The sequence below is a fragment of the Prionailurus bengalensis genome, chromosome D4, assembly GCF_016509475.1.
Source record: "Prionailurus bengalensis isolate Pbe53 chromosome D4, Fcat_Pben_1.1_paternal_pri, whole genome shotgun sequence".
Classification (NCBI taxonomy): domain Eukaryota; kingdom Metazoa; phylum Chordata; class Mammalia; order Carnivora; family Felidae; genus Prionailurus; species Prionailurus bengalensis.
This window is the reverse complement of record NC_057359.1, coordinates 23,868,786-23,885,552: the sequence shown is the minus strand read 5'-3', so window position 1 is coordinate 23,885,552 and position 16,767 is coordinate 23,868,786. Positions and strand designations below refer to the sequence as shown.

At 39.8% G+C, this 16,767-nt stretch overlaps 1 pseudogene; it reads left to right on the top strand.

The window, feature by feature from the left end:
• The first annotated feature begins 1,278 nt into the window (after positions 1-1,278).
• LOC122474370 lies at positions 1,279-1,984 on the top strand (annotated as a pseudogene).
• The last annotated feature ends 14,783 nt before the right edge of the window (positions 1,985-16,767 follow it).

Genomic DNA, 16,767 nt, shown 5'->3' with positions numbered 1-16,767 from the left:
TCTAAAAATAATCTTCAGTGACAGCTGTCTGTAGATTCACTGCTGAGGGCTCTAATTTGTGGTGGGTCCCCTGTTCTTTAAAATTTCTTTCTTTTTCTTTCTTTACTTTCTTTCTCCATCCTTTCTTTTCTTTATCCTTCCATGTTTTCCTATTCTCCTTCATTTTACCTGTTTTTTCCTCTCCCAGAATGTGACTGTAGGATGCTGGCTTTGAGTATTTACTTTTGAAGGCTATGCTAAGGGAAATTGGCCCTCTGCCCTCTGAATTTTGCCTTACTAAATTTCCTCATAGCCAAGATTCATCTGAACCCTCCTACTCATGGAAGTTTCTGGTCTTCATCTTGGTACTTGAGGACCCAGGAATTTGGGATTTGAATCTTTATTCTGCCACGTTCTGACTCTGGCACTGGGCAACGTGTCTAAATTCTCTCAACCTCAATGTCTTTATCCCCAAAGTAGAAGACAAAATGTTTACAAAATAATACATAGCACATTCTTTCCAACTTTGGTTATGGCCATTATCACTTCTGCTTTATTTTTACCCTAATTCTTGGTTTCTGATCTTGGTGGACCTTGGACCTTCCTCTTTACTGTACAAGGTTGACCTGCCTGTTTGTCCAGCCGATGTCAGACCCAGGTGTGTCTCCTGACCTCAGCATCCCTGTTTCCATCAGAGCACCTCAGCTCCCTTCCTACAACCACATCCTCCCCCTGCCCCTCCACCACAAAGTTGGAGTGATCACAGAGGCTCCTAGCTCTTCCCTTAAACTATACCTGCATACTTAGGGGCTATGTATGCCAGGGGGATTCATTTTAATTAGGAATATTAATAATTCGTCCTTTATTTTCTCTCAATAGTTATAAATTTATATGATTCCCTTCCCAGGATATATTTAAGCTCCAGATTTATATGTACCTATGTGGAAACATTTAGGAATTCTAGTCACCAATGTGCTTAAGCATTTAGTGCCTGGAGTCAGAAAGGTGGCATCAAATCCTGGCATTGATATTTAGTAGCTATGTAAATTTGTACAAGTATTTTAACAGTTTCAGGCCTTTGTTCCATCCCCACCTATTTATCTAAAGATGGCAGGTTCGTGCAGTGGAAGGAGCATGGTCTGGAGCAGCAGAGACCGTTTCAAATCTTGTTTCTACCATTTATGGAATGAATAATTTTGAGAAAAATCTCTCTGCTTCTGATTCTCATATATAAAGGGAGATAAAGGATTGTCATAAAGATTAAATGAAGTCATCTCTTTTTCAGGGCATCTTGGAGATGATCAGCGTCCTCAGGATGAAGTTGAAAATCTCCCTCCCAGTCACCAGCTGCCAGAAACTCATTGAAGTGGATGATGAATGCAAACTTCATACCTTTAGTGAGAAAGGTATGGAGACACAAGTTGATGCTGATGCTCTGGTAAAGAGTGGAAAGAATGTATGGTCCAGATCAGCAAACAAGGTTTCCCCATGAAGCAAGCTGTCTTGACCATAGCTATCTTGGCTTATCACTGAGTAGGGGCATTCCTGTTATAGACCAAGGGGAACTGGAGAAAGGAAGTACAAATCTGTTCAAGGTTTCATTGTAGGTACCAATATGAGTGTTCTCAATTTGGTTATTGTTGAAAAAAAAAAAAAGATATTCTTAAACTGAATGATGCTATGATATACTATGCGTTGTCACTGGGGGCCCAAAAGAATTAGTAGAATATGCAGATTTTCAGTCTCTCTCAAGAAGTTAATGCCCACTGGTGTGTTGTCAGAAAACCCCTGCACAAAGCCCCAGGACTAAAGTATTCAAGATTCAGTGTTTGTTCCTCCACGTGTCCTGTGACACAAACATCAGTGAACTGATATAAAGAGATGGTGTACTAAGGAAAATAAGGACAGGGCTGCAGTATTTGATAGATTTTTGAACAAGAGAATGAAGGAGACCAAAGAAAAATGCCAGGAACAGATTGCCAAAAGACATAGCTGTCCTTTTTGAGAGCTTTTATATCTGCGTCCGGCCAAAAACAAAATTTTCAACGAGTGACCAAAAAATAATATCAGACATTAGAAAAGGTTAAATGGGATTAAAGTGTATGAATACATTTAACTACGAAAGACTTTGAAAATGTTATTTCAAGCCCCAGGAAGGTTGCCCTCACCTAAGTGTACTTTTCAGTGTTCAAATGTGTCAAAGAAGGAAAGACTGATGGAATCTCTTTCTTCAACTGTTTTTCTTGGTACTTCTGAATTTCCTGGGCCTCTTAGTTTCTGTAGTTCTCATTTCCTCTCTTATGTATTGCTCTTGGGACTCTCTTCCTTCTCTCCTTTCTGTCTTCTAGGGCAGCTGCCAAGCCCAAACCAATAAACAACAATACCAAAATCACTTACCTTTAAATCTTTCAACTTTTGCACAGAGTTCTTGTCTGTCCTTTTATTTCCAGGTTCTGACAACTTTTCTCTGAGGTTATTTTCTGAGAGACACCCTTCATAGAGCTTTTCTCATCATGATAAAGTGTGGTGGAGCAGACTGAGCATGCCTGGAAGCCCACTCATCACTATAGCTGGTCCCAAAGACAAGCTGTTTTCAATGGTAGGGCAGCTGGTTGGACATGATTCTTTGATGAAACAACCAATGGATTGAGGAAGGTGTGTAGGAAGAGAAGCTGTGTTTTTTATTCAGGATAAGTCCCCAACTAGTCTCAAAACAGAGTCCCTTTAGTGCCACACTGCTTTAAACTCTTAAGAGAAAATCCCTATGTAGAAACCTGGAGCACTGGGGACCCAGAAGGTATTCCCTGAAGAAGGAGTGCGAAGAACAGATTTTATGTACAAGGCAAAAGTTGTAGTTAGAAATTCTCCCCAAACTTAAACACTGCTAACCACAGACTAGTACTGTTTGAAGAGCAGTACTGGAAGTGAGTTGGTATTGGGAGAATATCCTGTCTCAATTTAGAATCTCAGAATTTTGTAGCTGGACACTCTAGATTGGAGGCCCAAGCTCAATTAGAAGGCAAGCACGTAGCCTGATGGAAGTTGCCTGTGGGACTGTGGCATTAGGAAAGGGCAGACATCTAAAGGGGGAAATGCAGCTCTACTCCTGGTGTTTGTTGTCTTGACGCTCATTCTTGTCAGAGTCTCCAGTTTATTGAGAGAAACTAGATTTTAGTGTGAAATCCTTTAAAATATTTGCAACTAATTAAACAAGTAAACAAAACACTATGTGGGCTAAGTGGTTGCTATGTTATAAATGCCAAAGTAGTTAAAAGACTTATTTTTTTTTTTGAGTTTATTTATTTTGAGAGAGAGAGAGATCGAGTGCATGTGCTCTTGATCCCACAAATCATGAGATCATGACTTGAGCCAAAATCAAGAGTTGGATGCTTAATTAATTGCACCACCCAGGTGCCCCAAAAGACTTATTATTTATTTATTTATTTATTTTGAAACTGAGGCTCAGCAATGGGAAGTGACTGCTTCATAGTAAGTTGTCTAGACAGATATTCTAGATATGCTTGATATTAAGTCCCTACTCTGAAGTTCTTTTATTAAGACCAAGTCCATGGCCGATCAACCCCTAAAAATACACTGACAGAACCGACGTGTGATAGATCACATAATTAATGTAAAATTTCACTCTCCCTTTAAATAGTATTGTATATTCACACCATTACCATAGCTGTGGTGATGGAATGTATTTAATTATTACTGACTTTGAACTTGACCTTATGGCCTGATGGGATGACATGATTCAGGCAGAGGCTTCAACACATGAATTTTGAGGGGACACAACTCAGCCTATAACATATAGGTTACCCTTTGACTGGGTTGACCACTTCTTGTCCAAACCCAAACACAGTGAGAGTGCTAAAATGCTCAACTGCATCAGATGCTGGAACAACTTGTGTGAATTAGGACTGGATATACGGCCATGCCATCCCAGTGGTGCTGCTGGTCGTGAGGGATATCCAGCCTACTTCACTGGGGATCAGGGTCTGCTCCTGCAGTTCTGACTCCTGTTACAAAAGCTTGTTTCAGCTCTCAGGTGGACTAAGGAAGTACTTAGCTGACCAAGATGAAAGAGATTTAATTAACTTGTTTTAACACCATTCCCCAGAACCAGCTTTGTCTGCTTTCTTTTTGCCTATTGATCTCCCATCACCTGTCCTTAAAAATTTGTTACACACATATTCCTGGTTCCTTGCACAGTCTTTGTTTTTATGCTGCACAAGCCTTGAAGTCAGGCTTAGGAGCACTTTGCATTCCCCATGAATGCATTTGTGAGCCTTATCAATTCTGTTAAAGATCTCCCATGGAGACTGAAAATAATGTTCCCCTCACTCTCCCCAGTGGTGAACACAGTGTAATAAAATCACTTTCGCCTATTCTCTTTCCTCTTTTCTCCCTAATTTTACCTCTCACACTTTGGCACCTTCCCAAATTATATTCCCAACATGTGAACCTCCCCATTAGCTGCCACCATCCCTGGGAGTTTAGCCAGGCTTTCTTTCTTTCCTGCAGAGAGCCCACAGGACCAGTCAGCCTTCTCTCTATGGGGGAAGTTGGGACATGGCAGAGAAAGGCAATTATTAATGGACCCTGGACATGACTCAGGGAGAATGCTTGACATCACTAGGACACTTGTCAGTGTATTAATGAGCACATAGCAGTGGTAAGAGGAAATAAACATTGAATACAAACCTAAAGCTAGAACATCAGGATTATTTAGGCATCTTTCTTGGTATTCTAGAATGACTCACTGGTATGACCTTCCCTTTCCCGGTGTGGGTACACTTGTGTCTATACTATAGGTTTGGAAGGCAGGTATGTCTGGTTGCTGACCCTGCCATTGAAGGTGATGCCTGATGCAGCCCACCTGCTCACACTGTTGGATTGCCAAAAACAACTGAAGATTGTTTCTGCCTTTTTTAGTAACGGTGCTTCCCACCCTGGGTTGCACTTTACAATGTTGTAGGAAGCTTTTAAAGACCCTGACGCTCACACAGAAACCCTGATCAATTAAATAAGAATCACTGGAGGTGTCAGTATTTGTATAACTCTGCTGGTTACCCCATTGTGTGGCCACATTTGAAAACCAGCTCTCTAGATCCTGGCTACTAGAAGTGTGGCCGGTGGGTCAACAGCATTGGCATCCCCCAGGACACTGTCAGAAATGCAGCAACTGAAGCCCCATCCCAGATCTGTGGAATCAGAATCTGCATTTTAACCAGATCCTCAGGTGATTCCTAGACGTATTGATGTCTGAGGAACACTGTGCTAGATCAGCTATTCTCACCTTTGGGTGCACATTAGTAACATGGGAAGCTTTAAAGTGCATGTGCCCTGGTGGCACAGTAACCCAGTTCAGTTACAAGCATGGGGGTGAGGACTAGCAACCAAGATTTTTTCAGATCTCTTCAGGTGATTCAAATTGAGAACCGCTGCTCTAGGCTCCAATATTTATCTCTGTTTGAAATGAATTTTCCCAACACTCAGATGCCAAAGACTTAATGGATCTGTGAGTCGGAGTGTCTCCCACTGCCACAGCATGGGCTAGGAGTGGTGCCTCATCAGAGGGGTTGTAGAGTGGTTGCAATGTGGACTGCTCAACTCCATTGGTGCTGGCTCATTTGTAGAGTCACTATGGCTGGTGGACGTAGAGGGCCTTGAAGCAGATTCTAAGAGGGTCCAGATATTTTATTAGGAGCCTTCAGCAAAACTTCTTCCAGAAAGAGACCCAGACCTATCCCGTCCTACAGTTAGGTTGGGATGGGGTGGACTAAGCTGTATTTGTGAACAGATAACCCTAAGTTGTGAAAACATAGGACAGCTGGAAATGACTTAAGGACCACGTCAACCTTCTTTAGTATTGTTTAATTTTCTCAGTCGTGCTCTGTAAATATTGTTATTTTTGTTAAATAACAAAATTGTTATTATTACATTACATTCATAACAATGCAAGTGTTCTAGATTGTGCCCCCCACAGAAGATATGTTGAAGTCTTAACTCCCCATACCTCTGAATGTGACCTTATTTGGAAATAGGGCCTTTATAGAGGTAATCAAGTAAAATGAGGTCATTATGATTGGCCCTAATTCAATATGACTGGCATCCTTATAAAAAGGGGAAGTTTGGACACAGAGACAGTGCACAGAGGGAAGACCACCTGAAGGTATAGGGAGAAGATGGCCATGTGACTATATTGAGCGATCTACAAATAAAGAAACACCAAAGATTGCTGGAAAACACCAGTAACTAGAAGATACAAGCAAGGATTGTCTCCTAGAGCCATCAAAATTCAGACACCTTGATTTTGGATTTTAAGCCTCAAGAACTGTGAGATATAGTTTTCCATTGTTTTAAACTACTCAGTTTTTGGCACTTTGTTGTAGTAGCCCAGGAAACTAATACCACAAAAAGTAGGGTTAAAAATGAATTGAAATGACATTCTCTAAAATGAACCTAAAGGAAAAAAAAACTGGAAGAGGAAATTCTAAAACCAAATAGCTCTTTTGAAAGATTCTTTTTGCTGATAAATGTAAGTATACAGATGCTTAAAATAAAAGCTGAAGAGCTCTTTGCTTAAAGATGTCATATTTTCCAGAATGCAATGAATGGAACTTAACTTAGAGCCATTTGTGGAAATGTGTTTTCCCCTTTGAAATCATTAAAACATACATTGTTGCTCTTTATGTTAGTTTTATGATGCATGTCGGAATTCTAAATTAAATATTGTTTAGATGCTTATGCACCAAGAACTGTTGTTTCTCAAGGAGACATAAGACTGGGTAGAAGAATATCTTTTCATACTGAAGCAGTGAATCCTTAGTCAACGGTCAAAATGTACTTTACAGTAGGATTTTATTACAATATCAAAATATTTTGATAGGCAAAGGACTATGAATACAGAAAGGCCTCTGTGTTCTACAAACCCTAATAGCCAGCACATTTGCCAGGAAATTAGACACCATCTTTTAAACAAGGCTCATGTCTTTTGTTTCATTCTTTGCTCCTATGGCTGTAGAGCTGGCAGTGCTAAATCCAAGGGACCTGGAAACGTTTTCATATTTCCCCTCCCAGTAGCCCCAGATGAAAGTACACATGCTAACTTTGCTGAGCTTTTTCATCAGCTCCTGAAGTTTCTACAAAAGCATGTTGCTGACCAGGAAACTGGGTCAGGCAATTGTTCTGCAATAAAGATGATCTTTTGAAGTGTCTCAGCAGCTGCCTACCTTGAACAGGAGTCCCGTGGATCATGCTCTTCACAAACTGAGCCTCAGGCCTCAGATATTATTTCTCCTACTTTAATAACAATACAAAAATTGCCCTTTTTTTTTTTCACCTGCCTTTGGGCCTTCTGATTGATGAACCTATTCACTTAAACAGAGAATTTTAAAAATTGCTTTAAAAAATACAACCACTTCCTGAAATATATTTGCAAAGCTTGAGACTCTGTGAAGCTAGTACATAAGAAATACTGCCATATTGCCATCCACCACTGACTTGGGCATAATCTCTAAGAGGCATTTTGATTGTGATTTGAACAGGATTTGATCTTTCAGAGTCAGAGGTATTTTTGGGGCCCTGGGATTTCCCACCTGCCTCCAACAGAGGCGTTTTCTCCCTTAATTCCCTAGTCAAGAAAGAAATAAGTTGTGGTTTATTTTGATATAAACTGACAACATTAGCATATTCAGAGTGAAATATGTATAACTCATCAGATCAGATACCCTTTAACAGGGACATGAATTATGAATCAATGAAAGAAGCTGTCACCAGCTATGTTACCTTGATATTAATAGCATGAACAGTCAATGTTGGAAGTATCTGGGGCACATTTGCCATTAAACCCATCTTGTCTTTCAAGAATGAGTTAGAGGAGGGAGAGTGGGCAGAAGAAGAGTCTCCGGGTCATACAGCTTCACTCAGATCATGCAACCAGAGCAAGGAGACATCATCACTAGATTAATCTTCATTGTCTGCAGCCACAGCCCGAGAGCAAAAAAGGTTTTTGCATTTTTAAATAGTTGAAAAAAAATTTTTTTTCAACGTTTTTTATTTATTTTTGGGACAGAGAGAGACAGAGCATGAATGTGGGGGAGGGGCAGAGAGAGAGGGAGACACAGAATCGGAAACAGGCTCCAGGCTCCAAGCCATCAGCCCAGAGCCGGACGCGGGGCTCGAACTCATGGACCGCGAGATCGTGACCTGGCTGAAGTCGGACGCTCAACCGACTGCGCCACCCAGGCACCCCTGAAAAAAATTTTTAAAGAGAATATGATTACGTGACACATGAAAATTAGATAAAATCCAGATTTCAAAAATACAGTTTTATTAGACACAGCCATGACTACGCCTGGGTGGGTCAGTCAGTTAAACAACCAACTCTTGACTTCAGCTCAGGTCATAATCTCATGGTTCCTGAGTTCAAGCCCCATGTCAGGCTCTGGGCTGACAGCAGGGAACCTGCTTGGGATTCTCTGTGTCACTCTTTCTCTGCCCCTCCCCTACTGTCTCAAAATAAATAAATGAACTTAAAAAAAAAAACACACAGCCATGACTATTTCTTCATGTAATGTCTATGGAGAGTTGACTAATTGTGACCTATAAAGCCTAAAATATTTACTATGTGTCCCTTTAGAGCAAAAAAAAAAAAAAAACAAAAAACAAAAAACAAAGAAAACAAAAAAACAAACCAAAAACAAAAAAACTCACTGACTCCGTGTATTCAAATACGTGCATTTTTATATATGCACATATATGTGTATATATATAAATATCTATCTGTCTGTCTTTCTATAAATAATTCTCCTTCCATACAAAAGCAAACCTTTCCTGGCAGCTTTTCTGTCTTCTAATTAAAGTAGTATAAGCCTTGAGCATAGTAACTATACATCTCTATCCTCTTATTCCATTTTCATTGATAAAAACAACACTGGTGAGACACACAAAGAAATGTTTTATTCTACTGTGTGCTTACCTTGATAAAACTCAAAGTGCTTGATATTTACTCTGGCCGACAGAGCAGTATATGCACCCAGAATCTGTCCATAAAGGTATCTGGTATCCCTACAATAGCAACTTCAAAGGTGATATAAAAATGTTGGTAGTAAATATACTAAAGCCTTAAATGCCCATCTGGGGTGGTGGAATTCATCTCCTATCATCTTAGTTAAAAAGGACTTTAAATTCAGGCTTTCACCTGGGAATTATTTAAACTGTGATTTAAATGAATATTCAAGGAAGAACTTAAAGACCATTACTTCCAATGGGAGCATTTTAATCCTAGAATTGAAGACCCTTTCATTTAATTTTTATAATGACTAACCGGAACTTGGAGGCAGCCAACTCAACTCAATTTGGCAAATATGCCTCAGACAGAGTGAGATAATAAAGAATGTATCAGTCTTTGCCCCTGCTTCATGTCACAGAGCTTAAAAAACTCTTGGAATTTTCCTGATAGGAGTGCTTTTTGTTATTCTTAACAAGCCCCTTTGGGCCATACCTGAGTTTATGCTAACAAGGTGATTCAAGGTGAACCCTGGATCTTTTAAGGGACTAATAAAGGCTAATAATTCCACACCTTGAGGGAGAGAAGGGGGACTGGAGATTGAAACACAGGGCCAGTGATATAATCAGTTGTGCCTCAATTAAAACTCAAACAGTAAAGCTCAAAGTACTGTCAGGTTCATGAACATATTGATCAATGTGCCAGGAGGGGGACACACCCTGAGTCCACACTGGCGTGGAGGCTCTGCCCTCTTCTTTGCCAGACCTTGCCCTGTTCATCTCTACCATTTAGCTGTCCTTAAGTTACATCCTTTATAACAAAATGCTAATTGTAAGTGTAGTGCTTTCATTGAGTTCTGTAGATCACTCTAGTGAATTATCAAACCTGGAGGGTGTTGTGAGAGCCCTCAAATTTGTAGCTGACTGGGAAGCAATGCAGGTATATCAGAGACACCAGAGACTTCTGACTGGCACCTGAAATTGGTACAGTCTTATCAGACCGAGCCCTTAATCTGTGGGGTCTGTGCTAACTCCATGTAGTTGGTGTCAGAATGTAATTAAATTGTAGGATATCCAGTGGGTATCCAGTAGCACATGGCTACTGTGGGCCAAGCTCAATGCTAGTGCTTAGGATGGAAAGATGGTTAAGACAGTTCCTGCTCTCAAAGCGCTCACCACCTGGCTGTGTAACTTTTTAGCATTTTCAAAATGTGATTTTAGCATTACGGAATAAACCTCCTCTCTTACGAAGGGAGTGAGAGGAGTAAAATGTGAGGAGGAAGCAAAAGGCCCTTGGTGTTCACGTGTATGAATAAACACAGTGTAAGCTGTGAAAAGCTGGAGCTATATTTCTGTGGCCATCTGTACTTTTATGTGTGGCAGCTATTACTATCTATCTGTGATCGAGTTTGTATTCTTGAAATATCATTCAGGATTGTGTTTTTGGGATATTCTTCTATGAGGGATTGGTAGCAGGTGGAATTATTTGATATTGGAAAAAGGGGGAACATGTGTTCTAAAGTGAATAGATCCAGAAGCCGTCACTGGGGTAAGGTATTCCCTGGGGCTCAGTGAGTGTATAGCTAACATACAGTGTAGTCTTGGATTCAGGAGTAGATTCCTGTGATTCATCACTTACATACAACACGCAGTGCTCATCCTAACAAGTACCCTTCTCAAAGGACCAGCGTCCTTCCTAATGAGAAGTGGAACTTTGGGGCTGGAAAGCAAACTGAGTAGGGAATTGAGAGTCATGAGGTATGGCACTGGCCTCTAACTCCTATCTGGAGAAAGATAACATCATGCAATCAGTTTCTAGTACAGGATGGGTAGGGTTGGAGGAAAAAGGAAGGGGAGCCAGGAAGGGGGAAGATGTTGGCTAGAGAACAAGACCACAGCAACAACAAAGCTGCAAGGAAAGGCTGCCAAGGGGATTGTATCGTACTCTTCTAGTTATTTTAAGCAGAAAAGAATTTAATACTAGGACTTAGATGCTTACAAAATTGTGGTTGGGCTGAAGGAAGTGAGCTCCCAGCTGGGCCCCTAGTAATCACTCTCCACACAGTGTCTCAGAAATAACAATGCTCTGCTGCCATTAGAGAGCTCTGAACTGAGAACACCAATGGCCCCAGGGCTGACTTCTAGGCCTGAAAGAGCTTTAACCTTGCTGACAAAACAGATACTACCCAAGCCATTCCCTCTCTCTACCCTCTCCCCACTGAGTTTAGTGAGAGTGATTGGAGAACCTGTCACATCTGCAACCCAACTGCAACAGCATTTGGGAATCATAATTCATATCTTCCTAACTTCTGCAGTGTAGGAAATTAAAGCAGATATTGAATGGATGAGCCTGTTGACCGCAGCTTCCGTGGGATGGCAGAATGGTCCCAGGGCATTGGGACTTCTTAGTTCTGTGATCCTAAAACTGTACTTGAGTAACTTGAATAACTTGGGCATTTTCATGTTCTTTGTAGTTTTTGACAGCTATTGTGAGAGTGTGCAATGATGATATTTCAGTGTATGTCTGAAGTAGGTGTTTATAAGAGGGAGTGGGGTTTTGGGGTGGGGAGACCCTACATGGTGGTTGGTGGCAGCAGAAATAATCTCACATAGGGCAGGGGAGAGGGGAAAAGAATTGGGGACCAAGATCATAGTGATCTCTTTCCACCTAGAGGCTCTAATCCTGAAGCTGTTCTCTGCTTCTGTATCAGATAGATTTATACTGTTTTATTTTTTTTTTTAATTTTTTTTTCAACGTTTATTTATTTTTGGGACAGAGAGAGACAGAGCATGAACGGGGGAGGGGCAGAGAGAGAGGGAGACACAGAATCAGAAACAGGCTCCAGGCTCTGAGCCATCAGCCCAGAGCCTGACGCGGGGCTCGAACTCACGGACCGCGAGATCGTGACCTGGCTGAAGTCGGACGCTTAACCGACTGCGCCACCCAGGTGCCCCGGATTTATACTGTTTTAATAAAGAGTCCACTTTCTTATGCTTACATGTTATGGATGTGACTTATGTGTAGTCCATTAAGTGAAAGTTCCACCAGGTGAGCACTCCTTTGGAGAATTTTAAAGACCTCTAGACACGTTTAACACAATAATTAACTAAGTGGCATATTTAAGCATGGGCATCTTGTTCATTCACTGGTCATCTTCATGATATTTAATTTTCACTCATTTAACAGACATTTATGAAGCACCTACTATGCATGAAGCACAAGGGAAAACAGAGACAATAGATCAGCTACTGACCTCACATGTCTCATAGTTTTATGAGAGATAGGATAATAAATATGCTAAAAGAATTCAGTGTTATTGTTCAGTGATTAGTTAGCATTTATGGAAAACTTAAATTGAGTCAGGTGCTGTGCTAAGTTCTTTATGTTGTCATTTAATTTTTACAATAATCTTTGAGTATGGTCCTGTTAATATCCATCTTCCAGATGAGGAAACTGAGGTACAGGGAAGTCAATAACTTGCTTTAAGTTGACTCAACTGTTAAGTGGTAATGATAGTTCAAACCCTGCTGTGTGACTACAGAATGAGTTCTTGACTGCCTGCCAGGCTTGTAGACACTGGTGAGAACACTAGCCCGCGCTTTTCATTGAGTCCGAGTAAGACCATTCAGAGACTTGACCCAGAGTGAGGAGATATAAATTGACATTTTAGGTTGAGTTGGTGGAATTGGTAAAAAAGTAGGAAACCATTTGGGAGCAGAAGGATCAGTATGGATGCAGGCCCACAAGGGTCCAAGGGTGAGCCATATTTTGAGACTTACCAGTAGTTCTACATGGTACAAAGTGTGGGGGCTCTGTAAAGGACTGAGGAAAGACTGAGGAGAGGAAGACTTTGTGAGTCTTGGCAAGGAAATTTAAAATCAGAAGGCATGTAAGGATTTTAAGTAGATGAGAGAAAAGATCCTTTAGAAGGGACTCTGGTAATATATGCAGGACCCTGATCGTAGAATAAGAACTCCCAAAACCAAAAGTAAGATCATTACCTGCTCTTCCTTGATGAGGATTCAATACCATGAATTCTAATTGAATTGAATGTTAATACAAAACACCCTGATTTTAAAAACTCATTAAAGAACTCAATCTCCCATTGAGTGCTTTCTAGCATTCATCAAAAATTAACTGAGATCCTGGAAAATCTGAGAAGGGTATTATAATAAGCATGCCTTTCCAGTCTCCAATCTCTACCTACTCCTATATCCAGTTAAATTAGGCTGGCTGTTATAATTTCTCTTTCATGTAGAAATTGAGGTTCGCTGATCTGGAACAGCTATACTCTACACCCATTCTCAAAACCTATTGTGTCCAAGTCTGTTAGTGGGAGAGCTCCTGTCTTGTAAGATCTATAGATTGAGAAATACTCTTTTGCAGGACATATTGATTCCAGATGGCTGTTCAGGCAGCTTCTGAAGTGAACAGCCCATTTTAGTTGTCCCTGTTCCATTTCTGCAGATGAACCAAATAAAGTAAATGAAATCTGGAATTTAAACAGTGGAGAAGGAGGGCCTGTTAAAAGGCTGTACTAAGCAGAGATTAAGCATGTAACCTCTGGATTCAGCAGTACATGAATTCAAATACTGGCCTCAGTACTCAGCAACTGTGTGACCTTGTGTAACATACTTAATTCTCTCTAAGCTTCAGTCTCTTTATCTGTATGGGGTAAAAATAGCACCTCTTTCATAATGTGTGGGAAAGTAAAGGGATAAACCACTTAAATGTTATCATAGTCCTGATCACAAAGTAACTACTCAATAAAACATTTGTTTATTATTGTTATTGCAGACAAAAAAGGAAATGGCATAAACTGACCAAATTTCTGTTCTCTCACAGTCTAACATAGGAAGGATTTTAAGGAGGTGAGATAATCTCAGTATCCTGGCACTCTCTTTCCTAGAACAAATGTGGATAACAATGGGACTCCTTTGGGAGATGTCCCTCCAGCCATATCTTGAGTAGCTTTATCCAATCCCACTCTTGTGCATTCAAAGAAAAATGGGTTACAAAGTGAATTACAGATTCAATGCAATCCCTATAAATGTTCTAGTGGCATTGTATTATTTTTCACAAAAATAGGAAAAACAATCCTAAAATTTGTATGGAATCACACAAGACTCTGAATAACCAAAGAAATCTTGAAAAAGAAGAACAGAGTTAGAGACATGACACTTCCTATCTCAAACTATATTGCAAAACTGTAGTAATCAAAACAGTATGGCACTGACATCAGGGCAGACATATAGATCAATAGAAGAAAATAGGGAGCCCAGAAATAAACCTAAGCATATAACGCATTTTTGACAAGAGAGCCAAGAACACACAATGAGGTATGGATCATCTGTTCAGTAAATGGTGCTGGGAAAACTGGATATCATGCAAAAGAATGAAATCAGAATCCTTACACCACACATGAAAATCAAATCAAAATGGATTAAAGACGTAAAGCATAAAATGCCTAGAATAAAACATAGGGAAAAAACTCTTTGACACTAGCCTCGGCAATGATTTTTTGAGCATGACACCAAAAGTATAGGCAACAAAAGCAAAAATAGACAAACTGAAAAGTTTCTGCACCACAAAGGAGATCATCAACAAAATGAAAGCCATCCTATGGAATGGAAGAAAAGATTTGCAAACCACATATCCAGTGAGCAGTTAATATTCAAAATATGCGAGGAACTCATACAACTCAGTAACAAAAACACAATCTGGTTTAAAAAATGGGCAAAGGAACTGAATAAACATTTTTCTAAAGAAGGCATGCAAGTGGTCAACAGGTATATGAGAAGGCACTCAAATATCACTTATCACCAGAGAAATGCAAATCAAAACCACAATGACATATCACCCCATACACGTTTAGATAATGAAAAAGACAAGAGATAACAAATGCTGGTAAAAATATGGAGAAAAGACAGCCTTGGTACACTGTTGGTGGAAATGTACACTGCTACAGCTATTATGGAAAACAGTATGGGAGTGCCTCAACAGATAAATAAAATAACTACAATATGATCCAGCAATGACACTTCTGGGTACATATCCAAAGGAAACAAAATCATTATCTCAAAGAGATATGGGTACTCCTGTGTTCATTGCAGCATTATTCACAGTATGGAAAAAACCTAAGTGTCAGTCACTGGATGAATGGATACACACACACACACACACACACACACACACACACAGAGGAATATTATTCAACTTTACAAAGGAAAGAAATCCTGCCATTTGTGACAACATGGATGAATCTGTAGGGCATTATGCTAAGTGAACTAAGCCAAAAAGATAAAAACAAATAATGCATGCTATCGTTTGTACGTGGAATCTAAAAAAAAAAAAAAAAAAAGTCAAACTCAGAAAAAATATAGTATAATGGTGGTTGTCAGGGCATGGGGGCTGGGGAGATGGGAAGAAGTTGTTAAAGGGGTACAAACTTTCAGTTATAAGATGAATATGGTCTGAGGATCTAATGTACCACATGGTGACTGTAGTTGATAATACTTTACTGTATAACTGAAATTTGCTAAGACAGTAGATAGTAAGTGTTCTCATCACACTGAAAATAAAAACAAAAAAACTAAAAAGGGTTACTCTGTGAGCTGATTAACTTGATTGTAATCATTTCACAAGGTGTATTTATATCAAACCATCATGTTGCACACCTTAAATATATATTTTTTCTATTTGTCAATTATACCTCAAACCTGGGGGAAAAAATAAAACCAGAGTTAAAGAAAAATAAACCATTACAATGCTTGCAGAAAAAAAAAATTAAGCAAACAACCCAACAAAAATATAATGACAGGTGGGTTAGTGGAGTCTCCACACATCCTCTGTGAGGGAGCTGCTCCCTGCAGCAGTTCCTTCCGTCTCCTAATAGAAGGTGTGGTTCTTGTTTAATATTAGGCAGTGTACTTCTCTCTCCTCTGCACCTGCTCCCCACCCGTCCCCATAAAAACACAATCAGCTCCCCATTGATGCATTGGAAATGATGCTTCATTTTTTTGGTTTACTTACTCCTAAAGCCCCTGTAAGAAGTTGGCAACTAATTAATGGAACATCTTCTTTAACTTGATTAAATCACATTAGGTAAATATTAAAATAGTAAATAGTAAAGATTTAAAATATTTTTTAAAATGCCAAACTGGGCTGTGCTGACCTGAATAAAATTGTTTTTGCCTCTATTAAGAACTATACACACTAAATACAACATACTCAATATCTAAACCTAAGCACATTATGAGTAACTTTTACTTCTCTTTTGAAGGTCAAGATGATCATAAATATTACTTCTAGAATGCCTTCTTTTCTATCCGCACCATCACAAACACATAGAGGCTTATATCTGCTCTTCTTTCTTTATCTCCAGGATAAGATGGTCAGAAACAAAACTTTAGGAAATCTAAACTCACTCATGTAGAACATGGAGGACATAATGTCAAGGAAACAAGCCAACATGTAAGCAGGCAGTAAGTTGAGGTCAAAGGTAACTGAGTTCTGTTGGTAGAAGCCTTCTACAGGCACATGAAATGATTTCAGTTTGTTTCTTGGTGCTCTCTGCAGAAGTGTTGTTGAGCAAGTATAAAGACCAGTGATATTCTAGATATGTTGGGAATTTCAAAGACGTGTTCATTTCTTTTTTTTTTTAATATGAAATTTATCGTCAAATTGGTTTACATACAACACCCAGTGTTCTTCCCAACAGGTGCCCTCCTCAATACCCATCACCCACCCACCCCTCTGTCCCACCCCCCCAT